Source organism: Ranitomeya imitator, chromosome 2 (genome assembly GCF_032444005.1).
Source record: "Ranitomeya imitator isolate aRanImi1 chromosome 2, aRanImi1.pri, whole genome shotgun sequence".
NCBI classification, from domain to species: Eukaryota; Metazoa; Chordata; class Amphibia; order Anura; family Dendrobatidae; genus Ranitomeya; species Ranitomeya imitator.
The window spans coordinates 752097202-752114977 of NC_091283.1; the positions used below are offsets into that span (position 1 = coordinate 752097202).

General features: G+C 42.5%; 1 protein-coding gene across 1 annotated transcript in view; it reads left to right on the forward strand.

Annotated features, from left to right (window-relative positions):
* Positions 1 to 17776, forward strand: part of PITX3 (paired like homeodomain 3) — a 211044-nt gene that overhangs the window by 61801 nt on the left and 131467 nt on the right. The window lies entirely within an intron of this gene.

A 17776-nucleotide genomic window follows, 5' to 3' on the forward strand; every position in this document is an offset into this window, starting at 1 on the left:
TCAGTTTTTCACTGAACATTGAGAGAATTAGGAATATGTGTTAGTGGGTGGGGAGGCGGGGCACCAAACAGATATCTTGCCATGGGTACTGGAAACCCCAGATACACCTTTGTAGTAGGTAGCTGTATTAGGACACACACAGAATTCATGAGCATTCTAGTATACATTCATTTTCATTGATTTCATATGGTGCTATACAGATGCTTTCTCCTGTTAGATTTCATATGTATCCGCTAACAATAACATCTTAGTATTTCAAAATCTCTGTTTACATCTGTTCAGACATGTGAAGAAAGCCTAAAGGTACCTTCACACTGAACGATATCACTAGCGATCCGTGATGTTGCAGCGTCCTGGCTAGCGATATCGTTCAGTTTGACAGGCAGCAGCGATCAGGATCCTGCTGTGCCATCGTTGGTCGGCACAAAAAGTCCAGAACTTTATTTCGTCGCTGGACTCCCGCAGACATCGCTGAATCAGCGTGTGTGACGCCGATTCAGCGATGTCTTCACTGGTAACCAGGGTAAACATCGGGTTACTAAGCACAGGGCCGCGCTTAGCAACCCGATGTTTACCCTGGTTACCAGTGTAAATGTAAAAAAAAACAAACACTACATACTTACATTCCGGCGTCTGTCCTCTCCGGCGCTGTGCTTCTCTGCACTGTGTAAGCGCAGCGGCTGGAAAGCAGAGCGGTGACGTCACCGCTGTGCTCTGCCTTCCAGCCGGCGCTTAGTGCAGAGTAGCACAGCGCCGGAGAGGACAGACGCCGGAATGTAAGTATGTAGTGTTTTTTTTTTTTTATGTTTACGCTGGTAACCAGGGGACTTTGGCATCATTGGTCGCTGGAGAGCTGTCTGTGTGACAGCTCTCCAGCGACCACACAGCGACGCTGCAGCGATCGGGATCGTTGTCTAGATCGCTGCAGCATCGCTTAATGTGACGGTACCTTTAGAACACAGGTATTTAGAAGCATTATCTCATGGTAGAGTCTTTTTGGTGTATGCTTTTCCTTTATCTTTCATGGCTCCTGGGTCCTTATAAAGTGACAGTTGCTACTGGAGAATTGGTCTTTATGCAAATATTCCTGCCACTTAGCAGATTCTTTTGAGATTTTATTTTTCTTTGATTACTGATGGCTAAACACAAGGTGTGTACATATGGAAGAAAGAGCCATGTTCCAAAATTTACGATGGGGATCCTTCTAAGTTCCCAAGGCTTTATAGATTGAAGACTTTACTAGTCTTTCACCTTATTTGCTGATGATGCAGAATTTGTGGTGACAGACAGCACTGTTCAAATTGCCATCACCTATTGAGAAAAAAAGCTAAGCTGCCTCCTTCTTGGTGTATGTGTCCCTATTTAATGCTGCATGTGGCATACACAACTTAGCAGTTGCTGATGCTAGGTGGAAGTACGTTATTTTTCTGTATTGTGCTTGTCAACCTCAGAAAAGGCAAATTTGTTCAATGAGTATGTTTTACATTTGGAGGAAGGCCTTGGATATAATGAATTCTGGCTGAAGAATTAGATTTAATAATCTTGTGTAACAAGTTATCAACATAAAGTGTCCTTCGCTGATCAGGTTTAGTGCTAGTCACTACATTATATTGATCCAGCCATTATGCCAGGCATTAATTATAGTGGTCCAGAGACTCCTAGGTTTTCACCTAGGAATCCCTTTACAGGGATCTATTCTTTGTGGCAGGGGACCCTAGGTTGAGTCTATAGTGTAGCAAATGAAGAGAAAAAGAAAAATTGAGTCAGGGATAGTTGGGTTGAGTCAAAATCCAGGAAGTCAGGCAGATTGAACAAACAAAGAGTGGTCAATCAGCCCAAGGTCAAATCAGAATGGACATCCAAGGGTAATCCAGGTGAATGGTTAAGGGAAACGATGGGTCTGAAGTCTGAACAAAAATATAATGCACTGCTTTGTCTTACACGATGCTAGGTCACTGCTAAAAATTTGCTGTGACACGAGACTAGATAGAAGACGCCACTAAGAGAGAGTGCTGCTTCATCTCCCTCCCCTCCTCTTTCTGAATATTAATGTCACTTGGCAGATTGGATAATTATGTGACTGGGAATTGAATGAAGCTGGTTATTAGATGCCGCATGTCTAGTCTGTCCAACATCTTAAAGTAGGAGAGGTTCAGGACCTGTCGATTGGCTGAGTTTCTGTAATGGAATGGCGAATGTAAGAAAAAGTAAAAAAGGAATGTTTGATGAATGAAGGTTGAAGAAATGCTAGGATTAAATATTATTTTATAATATTATCAGCAATACAAATTACATTGACAATTATATTTCATGTGATTAACTCACTTTTGTCATGACTGGTAATTATTGGTCACGATGCTAATATATATATATATATATATATATATATATATATATATATATATATATATACATCCTGTAAACATTTTTTCTTTATCATCAGCATATTATATTATGATTAAAAAAAACAAGCATATTATTTATAGGTTAAAATTGCCAACTATATAGAAACTGAACAATTTAGAAACTAAAGGTTTTACAATTTAATTTGCGCAATTTTGCAAGGCTAAAGTGTGTACGCTTACGTATGCAAACGCAACGGTAGAACATGAGGATATATTACAGCTATGCTTCTATTATTATTAAAGCTGCCGACTTAATAGAAATTAAACAGGTGTGAGGTCCGTGCCTTAAAGAGCTTAGGATACAAACCGATTGTTGTGAATGTACAGAAAAATCCTGGAATAAGCAAATTGTGTTGTCATCACTGTTGACAAGAAAATGACAAAGATCTAGCGGAATGGGAAATAATCCGTACAGCAAGCAGGGAATTTAAGTATGATTTGTGGAGTATGATTGATACATTGGAGGCCGAGAGAATTCCTTAGGTAGTTTGTAGTAGAGGAGAAAGGATTAGGATGTCAACATGCAAAGAAGGAGTTATAGTGTAGAGATTGGGATGGCATTTAATAAGCAATTTAGGAGACGCCAGCTTCTGGAAGCATGTACCCTGCCATTTGTCTTTATCGTTTTTTCCCATATTAGATGAATACAGAATACATACTGTTCACAATTTTTATTTATTCTTATGGGACACAACCTGATGCCAAAGTTTTCATTTTTAGATTTTATGTCAATTCAGTTGTAATGGTTGGGTCCTGGAAACAGATTTGATCTCAAATTATACATCGATTGCTCAATCAGTTTAGATAAATTGCATACATAATACAAAAAAAAGCATGGGTACTGGTGTGAGTGTGGTTTTACCACAACACCAGCTTTTATTGCTCTTACCGTGATATGTAAAAGGCTAGGCTCACAAAGAGCTGGAATGTAAATCAAACCGAAAAATAAAAACTGGCTGACTTGGTGGAGTTAAAACTGGGAAACTGCCTTGAAACCCTGTTTTGAAGAGGATCTTGAGGACAGGAAGTCAAGGCACTAATTAAAACCACCTACTAATGCGCAGCAGTATATGGAGGTATTATTTAGGAATTTTATTTCACTTTTTATATGGCTGATGTATTTTTAGCAAATACTGCATGTAGCATTCTAGCATTAAAAAAGTCAATGTTTATTTGTGAACTAAAATGTCCCTGTCTGTGCACACAACATATCATTTTATAAAAGTTTTTAGTATCATGCAAAGATCTATAGGATAAAAAAACTCCTAAAAGAGATACATAGTCACTGACTATGTATTTGTAACAAATTTTATAGATCTGATTTTCTCATTTGCAGAAACTTTCCTGAGTTAGGCTTTACACTGACATTTGGAGTTACATATTTCTGCTCCGTTATAGGATCTGAAAAACGGACTTATGCAAGAAGTCACTTCATTCTACAATGAACACAAACAGCTATGGGGATTTATATTATAACGCTCATATCTGAAGATACTAATCACATTATTTGTGAGACTAAGCAAACTCATTTGTGGAGGTTGTACTAAGTGGCGGATTTTCAGGAGAAGTCAGGATGCTTTAATTTTTCCTTTTTGCATTACAAAATATTTTGCTTATAAAATAATTATACTGTACAAAATAGCTATAAAGATTTAACTATGTATATAAATATGCATGTGACTGCTATGAAACTAGAACATTATGGGCAGGTAAACAGTTTACTTCTAAAAAATAAAATGACACAAAAATCAAGGCGAGGTTCACTTGCATCAGCTCCTGCGTCCCAAGTTCTGACATGTTTATTGAAAAAAAGCCCAGTAGGCTTCATGATTTTTCCTTTTAAAAAAAAAACAAAACAAACCACATAATATTCAGTAGGGATTTCCACTTTTGGAAAACCCCTCTCTCCTTACAACTGCGCTTTGTTCACTCTGCCTGGGTCCAGGCTGAGTCTCCGCCACTGCTCCCAGCGACACTTACGGGCTGCAGTGCCAACGTCACGTAATTCCCGCTGCAGCCAATAACTCAGCACTGAGAGCATAAGTGGAGACCCGGGGAGGGTGAATAAGGCGCAGATTGTTCTTCCTAAAAAGAAACTGCATCCAGGAGTGAGGAGTTTTCTGAAATTGGAAAAACGCTTTTTTTTTAAATCTAATCCAGCTGCAGTACTAGGAGCGATTGATGAGAATATTGTATGTATTCTCCCGCTTGGTGTTGTAATAGGGGTTAAGTGAGTTTCTATAAATTAATATATTTTTCTGATAACAAATTGTCTCCATTGTAGCCTTGAACCTGGAATAAAACACATTTGATAATCCAGAAATTGTGCTTCAAACACATAACTGTTGTTCTGATGAATTTGTATTTCACAGGACCCACAGCAGAAAGCTGAGCAATAAAAATCAAAAGAATAATATTCATTTATAATACATTTTGGTCTTACAGATACTTTGATATACTATTTTGTGAACATTGAACATTGAATAATCCACAACTCCAAGTCACATTGCATTAAAGTTGATAAGTTATTTATGTCTTTTATTGTCATTGTTGTATCAATTTTGTCTTTTTGCACCTAGTACTTAACTTGGTATTTAGCTTCCATGAATGTTTTCCGATTCACTCATATGTCAGAGCCTGGTGGTATATAAATCTAAGGAAATGGATCTCTGATGACTGCTAGTTATTATATTAGTATTTCTATTAGATTACTTTTTCTAGTACCTCGAAAACATTCTTAAGGCTTGATTCACATCTGCATTGGAAGGCCTGGATGGAACTTTCCTTGCAGATTTGCCTGAAAAAAATATTGTAGCATGCAACCTTTTTTATGTGTGATATGCACCATGGTGGATAGCATTACAAGTCAATGAAATCCACAGGGCGCTGTTGGTGTCAGTCATCTGTTATAATACCTACAATGAACACATAAGAGTTCCTATCCGGTTCTTTTGACATACTGAGTCCTTCTCCCCACATAAGTATGGATGATTTCACATTTGGGTTGGGCAGAGCTGTGGAGGGCTGTGTACTTCCTCCGTTAAGCCCCGCCCACTGCCACACCTCTCCCATTCAACTCCGCCTACATCTGCATGTGTGCTGCGTACCTATCTTTAACATTGGGTACGCAGGCCATGCGGATGTTTGCGGATGCATCTCCATGCATCATTTTGATGCTGTGCCGACCGCAATAAAATGCAACATGTTGCGTTCGACGCAGTTCAGCGCAGCGTCAAAATGACTTTTACCTTAAACTATTACCTAAACCTTTTATAATCCACATTCTCCTGTCTTTACATGTTTGTTTGGAGTGGGTATTTCTTGTCTGTGGTTTACTGCACCAATTTTTGGTGTAGTGCCTCATGCGTAAATCAGTGTTGAACAGGGGTTCCAAGGGCCCACCAGTAACCAACTCCAGGGCCCCACTTTTCAACTGCATGCAAATGTGACATTATCCTCCATCACAAATTTATATAACAATGAACTGTGTTGATTGATAAATGAATAAGATGCCGCCATTGTCTGTATGTAGTGATTCAAATATATTGTGCCAAGTACTGCTCATATGAGAGGTTGGTGTCCTACTCTTGTCCAGCGGCCCACCGGAGGATTCTCCTGTTCTTCTGTGGGCCAGTCCAAGCCTGCATGTAATATCCAAATGGGATGTTTGTTTCTGATATGAACACATAATCAGTCTGAAACTTCATTACTAATTGTACCTGTGTAATTGCTTGGAGCAAATGTTCTGCTTCCTTTGTCTGCAAGTGGTAAGTCTCCTTGAAGACTTTAAGGCTGGCCATTCAAATGAGATAAAAGTGATTCAAGTCCGGAATCGACATTGGCCAACGATTTTATGTGTTGATCTGATTTATTTTATCTGTTTGCTCATTGTTCCCTTATGGCAGATGTCAGGGTAGAGAGGGTTTGCACGTGTCGGATTTCTCTCCCCCGATTGAATGAATATATACGCCAGCGCAAGGAGAATGTGCATATTTATGGTACAGTTGGGCAAAATAGTTGTCGGCTGAACAAGCATCTTGTGTATATCTGTGGCTTAGGTCATCAGACAAGATCGTACTACTTGGTGTTTTAAAGGTTTAAAAGTGAAGAGCAAGAGCAGGATTTCTTAATGATGCTGAGGGGATAAAATCTCATCTGCGTTATTGTTTTAATGTTGTAAATTGTTTAGGCATCATTTTCGTGCTGAGGAGTGAATTATGGCATGATAATGATCCTAAAGGGATGTTTTATTTCAGACACACTTAATATTGTTTGAACATCTCAGAGAGTCGCTGTAGGGAATCAATCTTTATTTCTTCTGAAATCTGTAAGGCAGCTCACTCCTAAAGGAGAGGAAATTGTGCTTGACAGATGCAATCATATGCAAATGGCTGCAGAAGAGGTGAAATTATCATCTGCAAACATTGGGCCGAAATTCCATCTGCCACCTCGTGAAGAAGGGCTTTTAATAAATTCTAAGACAGCAAAGTGACACACATCTTAATCAAGACTTAATCCCAGGAATTAATTCTATGTGAGTTTATGCATAATTCTTGAAGCAATGGTTAAAAAAAAAAACACGGCAGTTTCAGTGGCAGATGGACTCTCTGGACTTCATGCAAAGGCATTAAAAAGAGATAGAAAGAGGGAGACCCCTGAAATGTCAGACCCTGAACACAGATACTGGGCACTGCAAAACCTTCAGCTTCTATTGCTGACTTCAAAGGTTGGACTTCCAATTATGCGGACATGAGAACAGCATACAAATGACTGTAAATACATCTCCTGTCAGGCTATGTCTCTTGAAAAGTCAAATCTGTAAAGAGAAAAAAAAACCTCCTTGTGTGCACAGGAGGCCTGGCCAGTGCTCTGGAGAGGTTAAGAGTTGGATTTTCATATGCAAATCACTTCAGTTGTGAGAATAGGGGGGCACATTTTCACTTTCTTCAAGGTCACTTTATATAAATAAATGTTTGTAAAAATTTTGGATGCAGTGCATAAAATTACTGAAGGTAAAGACACCTTAGATTTCCGAGTCTTTACCTAAAAGCAGATCCTCCTTATGGCTTCTTGTGCATGCCTTATAATATGATGCGGCTGCATGGATCGGAGTGAATTTCATTTTCACAGACTGAAGTTTCTTTCAGAAGAACGGAATTAAGCTTCTAGGAGAACTCAGAGTTTCGTCATTAAATAGGACATGCTGCGACTCTTTGATATACGACATGTAATAAAGCACAAACGTGATCCTCTTCTATGTAAAATCGGACACTGCACATTTCTAAATCCACGTTATACGGATCCTAAATTTGGTTGGAAATAATTGGTTATAGAATGGTGATGTTAAACCTTTTTCTGATCTAGGTTTGCTACGTATCAAAAACTAAATAAACCTTTTATATAACATAATGATGTTATATAAGCAGTATAATAAATACGGTAAGTTAAAGGGAACCCGTCACCATGTTTGGCCGATATAAGATACGGCCACCGCCTTTCAGGGCTTATGTACAGCATTCTATAAAGCTCCCGATTCGATCTAAAAGAAAAGAAAAATAAGTTTTATTAAACTCACCCAGGGGGCGATCCGGTCCGATGGGTGTCGCAAGTCCGGCTCCGGCGCCTCCCATCTTCTTATGATCGCTGCCCTCCTGCTTCTTCATGACTCCCCGGCATCGCACTCTTGCGCAGGCGTACTTATCTGCCTTGTTGAGGGCAGAGCAAAGTAGTGCAGTGCGCAGACGCTTGGCCTCTCTGACCTTTCCTGGCGCCTGCGCACTGCAGTACTTTGCCCTCAACAGGGCAGATAAGTACACTTGCGCAGGAGCGTGATGCCGGGGAACGGTGAAGCAAACAGGATAGCGGCATCTCAAGAAGATGGGAGGCACAGGACCCGGAACTGTGACACTCATCGGACCGGACTGTCCCCCGGGTGAGCATAATAATAGTTATTTTTCTTATCTTTCAGGTCGGATCGAGGGCTTATCTGCAGTATGCAGAATGCTGTATATCAGCCCTGAAAGGCGGTGGCCATATCTTATATCGACCAAACTTGGTGACAGGTTCCCTTTAATGGATAAAGAGAGCAAATTAAATCCATTGAGTAAAGTCTATTGGCCATCAGGATAGTCTTCTTCATGGCTCATGCACATGGCACATCATGTGCATACAGTCTATATGACAGCGCACAAAGGACGTCGCCGTCCCTGGCATGTCCGCCGTACACTAATGGGGTGCTGTATCAAGAGATATTCTAAGTTAGCAGCAATGCTTCTAGGGGAGTATCTTGGTACCTCTATAAATACAAAATTCAATAGAACTTGCCATGAATATCTTCTGTTAGAATTGCATGGAATTTATAAAAAAAAGCCTTGGGTTGCCACCATATGAAACTAATGGAATGGTAGTTCCCTATGCATTTGTATGGATATAGAGTTTGTACAAGGCATGAACTTTGTACTTGCCCATGAGTAAATGCATTTATTAGGTTCTCTGTAGGAAATGAATTAGTGGGCGATACTTTACAGTCAACTTGCAGATTCAAACTATGCCATATATGTGCATTAAAGGGTCTCTTGGCACATAAGTAAAATGCTTTCACACCACTGACCTTATTGCATTGCTCTTTAACCCACATCCCTTTAATAGTGCAGTGTGAGAACATTACGGAATAACAACCCGAATGTCCTCATGTGCTCCAGTAAAGTCCTGACATTAATTCCATGCACTTTATGATCTTTGGCATGCTCTGACATCTGAAACCAATAGACAGTATCCAAACTACTTAGAGGGCTGAAGCAAACTTGAAAATTGGTGAGAAAAAACATGACAGAGACTAATTACCATGATATGAAAGACACTCTACGGGAGCTGGTATCTGGAAACGCCACAATGGCTTAGGCTTTAGACAACACTGATGCCCAGGCTAAGGCCTCTTTCAGACCTCCAATTTTTGTGTATGAGTGCTATACGTGTTTTCCATGGATAGCGCTCATACCTATGGTAGTCTGTGGGGCCATTCACATGTCTGATTGTTTCCTCGGACCGAGTCCCGTTGCATGTGTGATGCTGTGAATGTAGGAATCCTGTGGGAGAAATTAGAGACCTGAAAAAGGACTACGGAAATTATTTTCAGTTTTATTGCTTAGAATTATCCCACAGTGTTTAAAAAATTATCCATCAAACAGTAAGTATTTTGCCTGTGTTGTATTGTGCCTCTAAAGGTGTTGGTAAGAAAATGTATTGCGTACCAATGTATATTCACTTGTGTTGAGTAAAGCTGAACTGCAATTTTATTGGTTTGAGATTGTATTTGTTTTTTTAAGGGGAACTACTTGAGAATTTCATGTTACACAGCATTATGTGTTCAACCTCCAACTCCCAACAAGGACATAGACAGCTCAAATAACTACACTGCTCAAAAAAATAAAGGGAACACTTAAACAACAGACTATAACTCCAAGCAAATCAAACTTCTGTGAAATCAAACTGTTCACTTAGGAAGCAACGCTGTTTGACAATCAATTTCACATGCTGTTGTGCAAATGGAATAGACAACAGATGGAAATTATTGGCAATTATCAAGACACACTCAATAAAGGAGGGGTTCTGCAGGTGGGGACCACAGACCACATCTCAGTTCCAATGCTTTCTGGCTGATGTTTTGGTCACTTTTAAATGTTGGTTGTGCTTTCACATGAGACGGACTCTACAACCCACACAAGTGGCTCAGGTAGTGCAGCTCATCCAGGATGGCACATCAATGTGAGCTGTGGCAAGAAGGTTTGCTGTGTCTATCAGCGTAGTGTCCAGAGGCTGGAGGCGCTACCAGGAGACAGGCCAGTACACCAGGAGATGTGGAGGGGGCTGTAGGAGGGCAACAACCCAGCAGCAAGACCGCTACCTCAGCCTTTGTGTAAGGAGGAACAGGAGGAGCACTGCCAGAGCCCTGCAAAATGACCTCCAGCAGGCACAAACGGTTAGAAACTGACTCCATGAGGAGGGTCTGAGTGTCCAACATCCACAGATGAGGGTTGTGCTTGCAGCCCAACACCATGAAGGATGCTTGGCATTTGCCACAGAACACCGGGATTGGCAAATTCGCCACTGGCACCATGTGCTTTTCACAGATGAAATCAGGTTCACACTGAGCACATGTGACAGACGTGACAGAGTCTGGAGATGACGTGGAGAGCGATCTGGCAGTGGGTCAGTAATGGTGTGGGGTGGCATTTCATTGGAGGGCTGCACAGCCCTCCATGTGCTCACAGAGGTATCCTGACTGCCATTAGGTACCAAGATGAGATCCTCAGACCCCTTGTGAGACCATATGCTGGTGCGGTTGGCCCTGGGTTTCTCCTAATGCAGGACAATGCAAGACATCATTTGGCTGGAGTGTGTCAGCAGTTCCAGCAAGATGAAGGCATTGAAGCTATGGACTGGTCCGCCCGTTCCCCAGATCTGAATCCGATTGAACACATCTGGGACATCATGATTCGCACCATCCACCAACGTCACGTTGCACCACAGACTGTCCAGGAGTTGGCGGATGCTTTAGTCCAGGTCTGGGAGGAGATCCCTGAGGAGACCATCATCAGGAGCATGCCCAGGCATTGTAGGGAGGCCATACAGGCACATGGAGGCCACACACACTACTGAGCATCATTTCTTTGTCTTGAGGCATTTCCACTGAAGTTGGACCAGCCTGTAACTTAAAGGGACACTGTCACCTGAATTTGGAGGGAACAATCTTCAGCCATGGAGGCGGAGTTTTGGGGTTTTTGATTCACCCTTTCCTTACCTGCTGGCTGCATGCTTGGCTGCAATATTGGATTGAAGTTCATTCTCTGCCCTCCATAGTACACACCTGCGCAAGGCATTTACTACGGAGGACGGAGAATGAACTTCAATCCAATATTGCAGCCAGCATGCAGCCAGCGGGTAAGGAAAGGGTGAATCAAAAACTCAAAAACCCGCCTCCATGGCTGAAGATTGTTCCCTCCAAATTCAGGTGACAGTGTCCCTTTAATTTTCCACTTTGATTTTGAGCATCATTCGAACTCCAGATTTACAACTGGAATATTTCATTCAGTGATATCTAGGATGTGGGATTTTAGTGTTCCCTTTATTTTTTGAGCAGTGTATTTTTGGTGATTAAAGATTTATGTATTTGTTCGCAAAATGCAATCAGTAACTAATTGTTGAACCAACTGATACCACCAGCATACTACGGCCAGGACCCATTCTTTGGCTGTACATTGTTCTCTCTAAGGCCAGGGTCACACTTGTGAGTGCAATGCGAGAAACTCGCACGAGTCTCTCACATCAATACACGGCACTGTTGCTGGTACTCAGGACTGGAGTGTGCTGCTGCATAGAAATACATGCAGCTGCACGCTCTGGTCCTGAGTGCCGGCGGCAGTGCCCGGTATTGATGTGAGAGACTTGTGCGAGTTTCTCACATTGCACTCACAAGCAGGGGTGGATTAAGGGTAGCCAGGGCCCCGGGCTGTTCACACACTGTGGGCCCCCCCGGTCATGTGACGGGGGTCATGTGACGGGGGTCATGTGACGGGGGTCATGTGACGGGGGTCATGTGACGGGGGTCATGTGACGGGGGTCATGTGACGGGGGTCATGATATACCCGAACCAGATTATTCCAGAAAAATGGCCGGGCCCTACTCTACTGTAACCTATTCAATATTTGTTAAAATCTGCAATACAATTTAGGTATATCTTGACCAATAATATCACATACAAGGAACAAATACCACCGCACCATGACCAGACCACAAATTACAACCACAGTGATCGAATAATATCACATACAAGGAATAAATACCACCGCACCATGTCAAGACCACATATTACCACTTGGTGACCAAATAGCACATACAAGGCACAAATACCACAACACCTTTTCCAGACCACATATTACCACCACATAGTGACTGAATACTACAATACTGATCAGTAAAAAAAAAACAAAAAAAAAAAACACAATACTATCACCATTAGTGCCAGTATTCACAGGAGATCTGTACTTAGTATGCAGTGTCTGTGTAGAGGTAATACAGTGATCACTGGTGACATTGTACACAGGACCTCTGTATATAGTATACAGTGTATAGTGTCAGTGTATAGGTAACACTGACTCACCAGTGACGTCTCTAGGTGAAGTCCTTCATCTTTCATCCAGCACAGACTGCCATCATTTCTCCCGGCCAGGACTCGTTTCTGCAGGAAATAACACAGTTATCTCGAGCTCCGCTTGTAGAACACATTACTTAATTTTTCACAACTTCTACATTACACCACATGAAGAGAAAAAGGCGATATAGTGTCACTCTGCACAGTAACAGGACCGCCCCCCCATTTAAAACAGTATACTCAAAAAATAAAATAAATACATCACTGCAGTAATAATATCCCTTAATTAGCCCCTATGGTAATACTATTCCCCACCCCATGTATCTCATTCCTCGCTCCAGCCATATGTTCTCCCATCCTGCACTCATGAGTATCCATCCTGCCCCATATGCTCCATATCCAATATGATCTCCCCATCCTGCCCCATCTGTCTCCATCGTATCCATCCTGCCCCATGATCCAATCCTGCCCCATGTCTTTCATTCTACCCCGTGTCTCCAATCATGCCCCGTGTCTACATTCTGCCCATGCCTCCAGTCCTGCCCCCAGTGTGTCCAGCAATCTGCCCCAGTGTGTCCAGCATATTACCCCCACTGTCTCCAGCAATCTGCCCCACTGTCTCCAGCAATCTGCCCCACTGTCTCCAGCAATCTGCCCCCAGTGTGTCCTCCAATCTGCCCCAGTGTCTCCAGCATTTCCCCCCAGTGTGTCCTCCAGCATTGCCCCCCAGTGTGTCCTCCAGTAATCTGCCCCACTGTCTCCAGCATTGCCCCCCAGTGTGTCCTCCAGCAATCTGCCCCACTGTCTCCAGCATTGCCCCCCAGTGTGTCCTCCAGCAATCTGCCCCACTGTCTCCAGCATTGCCCCCCAGTGTGTCCTCCAGCAATCTGCCCCACTGTCTCCAGCATTGCCCCACTGTCTCCAGCATTGCCCCACTGTCTCCAGCATTGCCCCACTGTCTCCAGCATTGCCCCACTGTCCCCAGCATTGCCCCACTGTCCCCAGCATTGCCCCACTGTCCCCAGCAATCTGCCCCACTGTCTCCAGCAATCTGCCCCACTGTCTCCAGCAATTTGCCCCACTGTCTCCAGCAATCTGCCCCACTGTCTCCAGCAATGTGCCCCACTGTCTCCAGCAATGTGCCCCACTGTCTCAAGCATTGCCCCCAGTGTGTCCTCCAGCAATCTGCCCCAGTGTCTCCAGCATTGCCCCAGTATGTCCTCCAGCATTGCCCCCAGTGTGTCCTCCAACCTGCCCCAGTGTGTCCAGCATTGCCCCCCAGTGTGTCCTCCAGCATTGCCCCCCAGTGTGTCCTCCAGCATTGCCCCCCAGTGTGTCCTCCAGCAATCTGCCCCAGTGTCTCCAGCATTGTCCCAGTATGTCCTCCAGCATTGCCCCCAGTGTGTCCTCCAACCTGCCCCACTGTCTCCAGCATTGCCCCCCAGTGTGTTCTCCAGCATTGCCCCCCAGTGTGTCCTCCAGCAATCTGCCCCACTGTCCCCAGCATTGCCCCACTGTCCCCAGCATTGCCCCAATGTCTCCAGCATTGCCCCAATGTCTCCAGCAATCTGCCCCACTGTCTCCAGCAATCTGTCTCCAGCAATCTGCCCCACTGTCTCCAGCAATCTGCCCCACTGTCTCCAGCAATCTGCCCCACTGTCTCAAGCATTGACGCCAGTGTGTCCTCCAGCAATCTGCACCAGTGTCTCCAGCATTGCCCTCCAGTGTGTCCTCCAGCATTGCCCCCCAGTGTGTCCTCCAGCATTGCCCCCAGTGTGTCCTCCAACCTGCCCCAGTGTCTCCAGCATTGCCCCCAGTGTGTCCTCCAACCTGCCCCAGTGTCTCCAGCATTGCTCCCCAGTGTGTCCTCCCTCCAGCATTGCCCCCCAGTGTGTCCACGGTCCACCGTTTAACTGATCAAAAAAAAAAAACAATCTCCTCCTCACCTGTCCGCGCTCCAGGCGGCGAGCTCCCTGCAGCAGCGCACACTCGCTGGCGACTGACAATGACGTCAGACGCCGGCGACGTGTGTGCTGCGGCCGACTTCAGCTGCCAGCCTCCAATTGGCTGGCGGCTGTTGTTGTTAACTATTGATGTGCGGACGCGCGCCCGCACATCAATAGGAAACCGCCGCAACGCCGGAAAGGGCCCGGTGAGCAGATGAGAAGGGGCCCAATGCGGGCCCCCTCTCTCTGCCCACCGGGTCCGGGGGCACATAAACGCCGCCCGGCGGGCATTCACAGTCTCACAGACGATTATCAGAGGGTTAATATGTGCGGTAGCCCAGGGCCCCCCCAGACCACTGGGCCCTGGGCTACCGCCCATATTGACCCTCTGATAATCCGCCCCTGCTCACAAGTGTGACCCCAGCCTAAGACTGAAATTACCAGCTTTGTACTGCAGTCTGCTGTCACTTACAAATTTTGGCTATAATAGATGTATGTGCATTCCGTGTTTGGTCTTTAAAATAGAAAAGAATCTGAAATGCATTAAAAACAGTATAATATTGGAGTCCAGAAAGGCAACCTAAACTACTCGGCATCCAAATAATCCAAGTCCTCATTGCACGGGCATTGCGTTTCTTTGGGGTGAGGTCACCTGATCCCTCCTCAGTTAATGACTGGTTGGGGTTCTCATTAGACAGTCCAGACCAGAGATCTGGTGGAACATTGTATCAGTAACGCTAATATGAAACTAGACAAGTAACCATTTCAGGGGTGGGCAGTGACTTTTTGTGACATTATTGTAATGTTCACCTGTGAGTTCTCTAATAGCTATTTTCTTCTTACTGATTTGGTAAGATAAGTGATTGAGGACGTCTTTAAATAGAGATGAGGGTTGAAAGGTTAGGGGTCTTGTTTGTGGTATAAAGGCAATGTTCACATGTTGCGTTTTTGCTTCTATTTTATGTAAATGAAAAGCTGCTTTTTTTTTACAGTAATAGCAAAATCTACGATATTTTAGAAATCTCATGCACAAGCTTGTGTTTTTACTGACTGTATTGGAAAACTGCTGCGCTTTTGAAAACTGCAGCAGGTTAATTCAGCATTTTTCCACCCATAGAAGGCAATGTGTAAGTGCTAAAAATAAGCAAAAATGAAGCAAAAAAAGCTGCTATCATTTCTTGCAGCAGTTTTAGTGAAAATACGGATACTGCAGGATATGAAACCCATTTAGTTTTGTGATTTTCCCACGTTTAAAACATTATGTGTTGTGTCTTCACATGAGCCAGTATGTTAAAATTAGTGCAGTTTAATTAAATAAGTAATATGGGTTATAGTAAACAATGCCTTACCAACTCAATGTCCTATCAATGTCTGAAAGTTAACAATGTGTGAAAAGTAAACAACGCCCAACCAATTTAACTTACCCCACTGCTTTTACATTTGCAATTGTTATTTTTTCATGAACTCATGTCACCTTAGTTCACGGCTGCTCTTCATTCATAAATCCAACTTTTTTTGTTCCGAATATTCACCATTTTTACAGATATTATTTTTTTCGACTAATTAATTTGATAAATTTGCTCTTTTTTCCAATAATGTTTTATGGCTTTGCATATTGTACATCTTGCATTGGTGGCATAACTCCTTGTATTGCAAGGTAGTTGAACTTTGGTATCCTGAGAAACGCAGAAAAAAAAATGTAACAAAAACGTGCAAGAAAAACAGCAAAACATGTGTGTTGACTTCAACTTTTTTACTGCCAAAAGATCAGTTTTTGGCTGCAGAAAAAAGCAACACGTGAACATAGCCAAACATTATCTTCAACAAAAAAAGTAAAAACAAACAAAAAATAAAATTTGAAATATTTAACACTTGTTCCACATGAACAAAAGGCATTTTCCTATATGTGAATAACAAGAACAAACTTCTACATCGGGCGTTCGTAGTCCATGGCAGCTTTATTGTGGCGAAGGTGGAAAACCTAGATCTTGACAAGAAGGATGGGAGAGAAATGAGATCCTGATGCTTGGGAGAGGTGTTAACTGCCCTTGGATAAAGACATAGCCGCATCTTCAGATCTCCATTACGTATTTTGCTCATAATGTTGCTATTTCAGTCTGAATGTCACCTATAAAAGAAGAGGCCTTGCTCTCCCGGAGAGCTCTAAATAGAAGCCTGCTAGATAATCTTTGATTTATAGGCTAGTGAGGTCCAGGGTTTAGAGTGAGTCTGCAATCTGCCAGGGGAGTTTCCAAGCCAAGAAACCACACTAGGCTGGCAGTACATCGGGGAATCTATGTGTCCAGTAGCCTAGTGGAGCAGAATATTTAACCCTGTAGTGCCTATAACTTTTTAAATACATATTTCATTTCTTTACCTTTGTTAGAAAGTTAAAAACAAAATATGAGCACAATTAGATAATTCATTTAAAAATCAAACTTATTTATAATTTGTATAATGTGTATCAAAAAGACAAAAATTAGTTTGTAGGGATAATTTTTTGCTATAATAATTTTTTTTATATTACCTTGCATTCTATATACCGTGGATACAAAAAAATCTACATACCCCTATAAAGTCTTTGTCACGTAAAAAAGAAAATCATACCAAGAAGAATAATTTCAGAACTTTTTCCACCTTTGATGTCATCTATAAACTGTACAATTCAGTTGAGTTTTTTTCCGATGGAAAAAGAAAACTATAGAAATAAAATAATGTGGTAGCAAAAATATGCACACAATATATGCCACTGCAGAGGAGCATACGAAAACTAGTCCAAGTTTCATCCAAAAACTCAGACTTTTTTTCAAATTTTCTTTTGATTATCATCTGTGTGTCCATTTTTTTCCCATCTGGCTTGAGCCATTCAAAGGTGTGGGAGCACCTCATTTCTACAATAGTACAAGAAACATTGTGAACAAGACACAGAAAGGGTCGAAATGTTAAAACAGGATTATTGTCGCATTATCTTCCTGTACCTTGATTTCTACTCATGTTTGCATTTGCAATAAATAAAAGTGTTTGCATTTTTGAAGAAAAAGTGTGTTTTTCCATTTATGCTACTGTGATCCCACATCATGCCCACCAGCACCTCACTCCGTGTGCACATCAATTATTCCTGTTTACAGTTCTAGGTAATGTAACTGTTGTACCACAATTAAATCAATTTTTGATGACCATCTTCACAGTGTCCGATGGTTTAGCTAAAGCCTTGGCCATTTTTTGTATCCTTCTGGTAACTGATTACTCTCAACAATGAGATCCCTTTGCTGTGT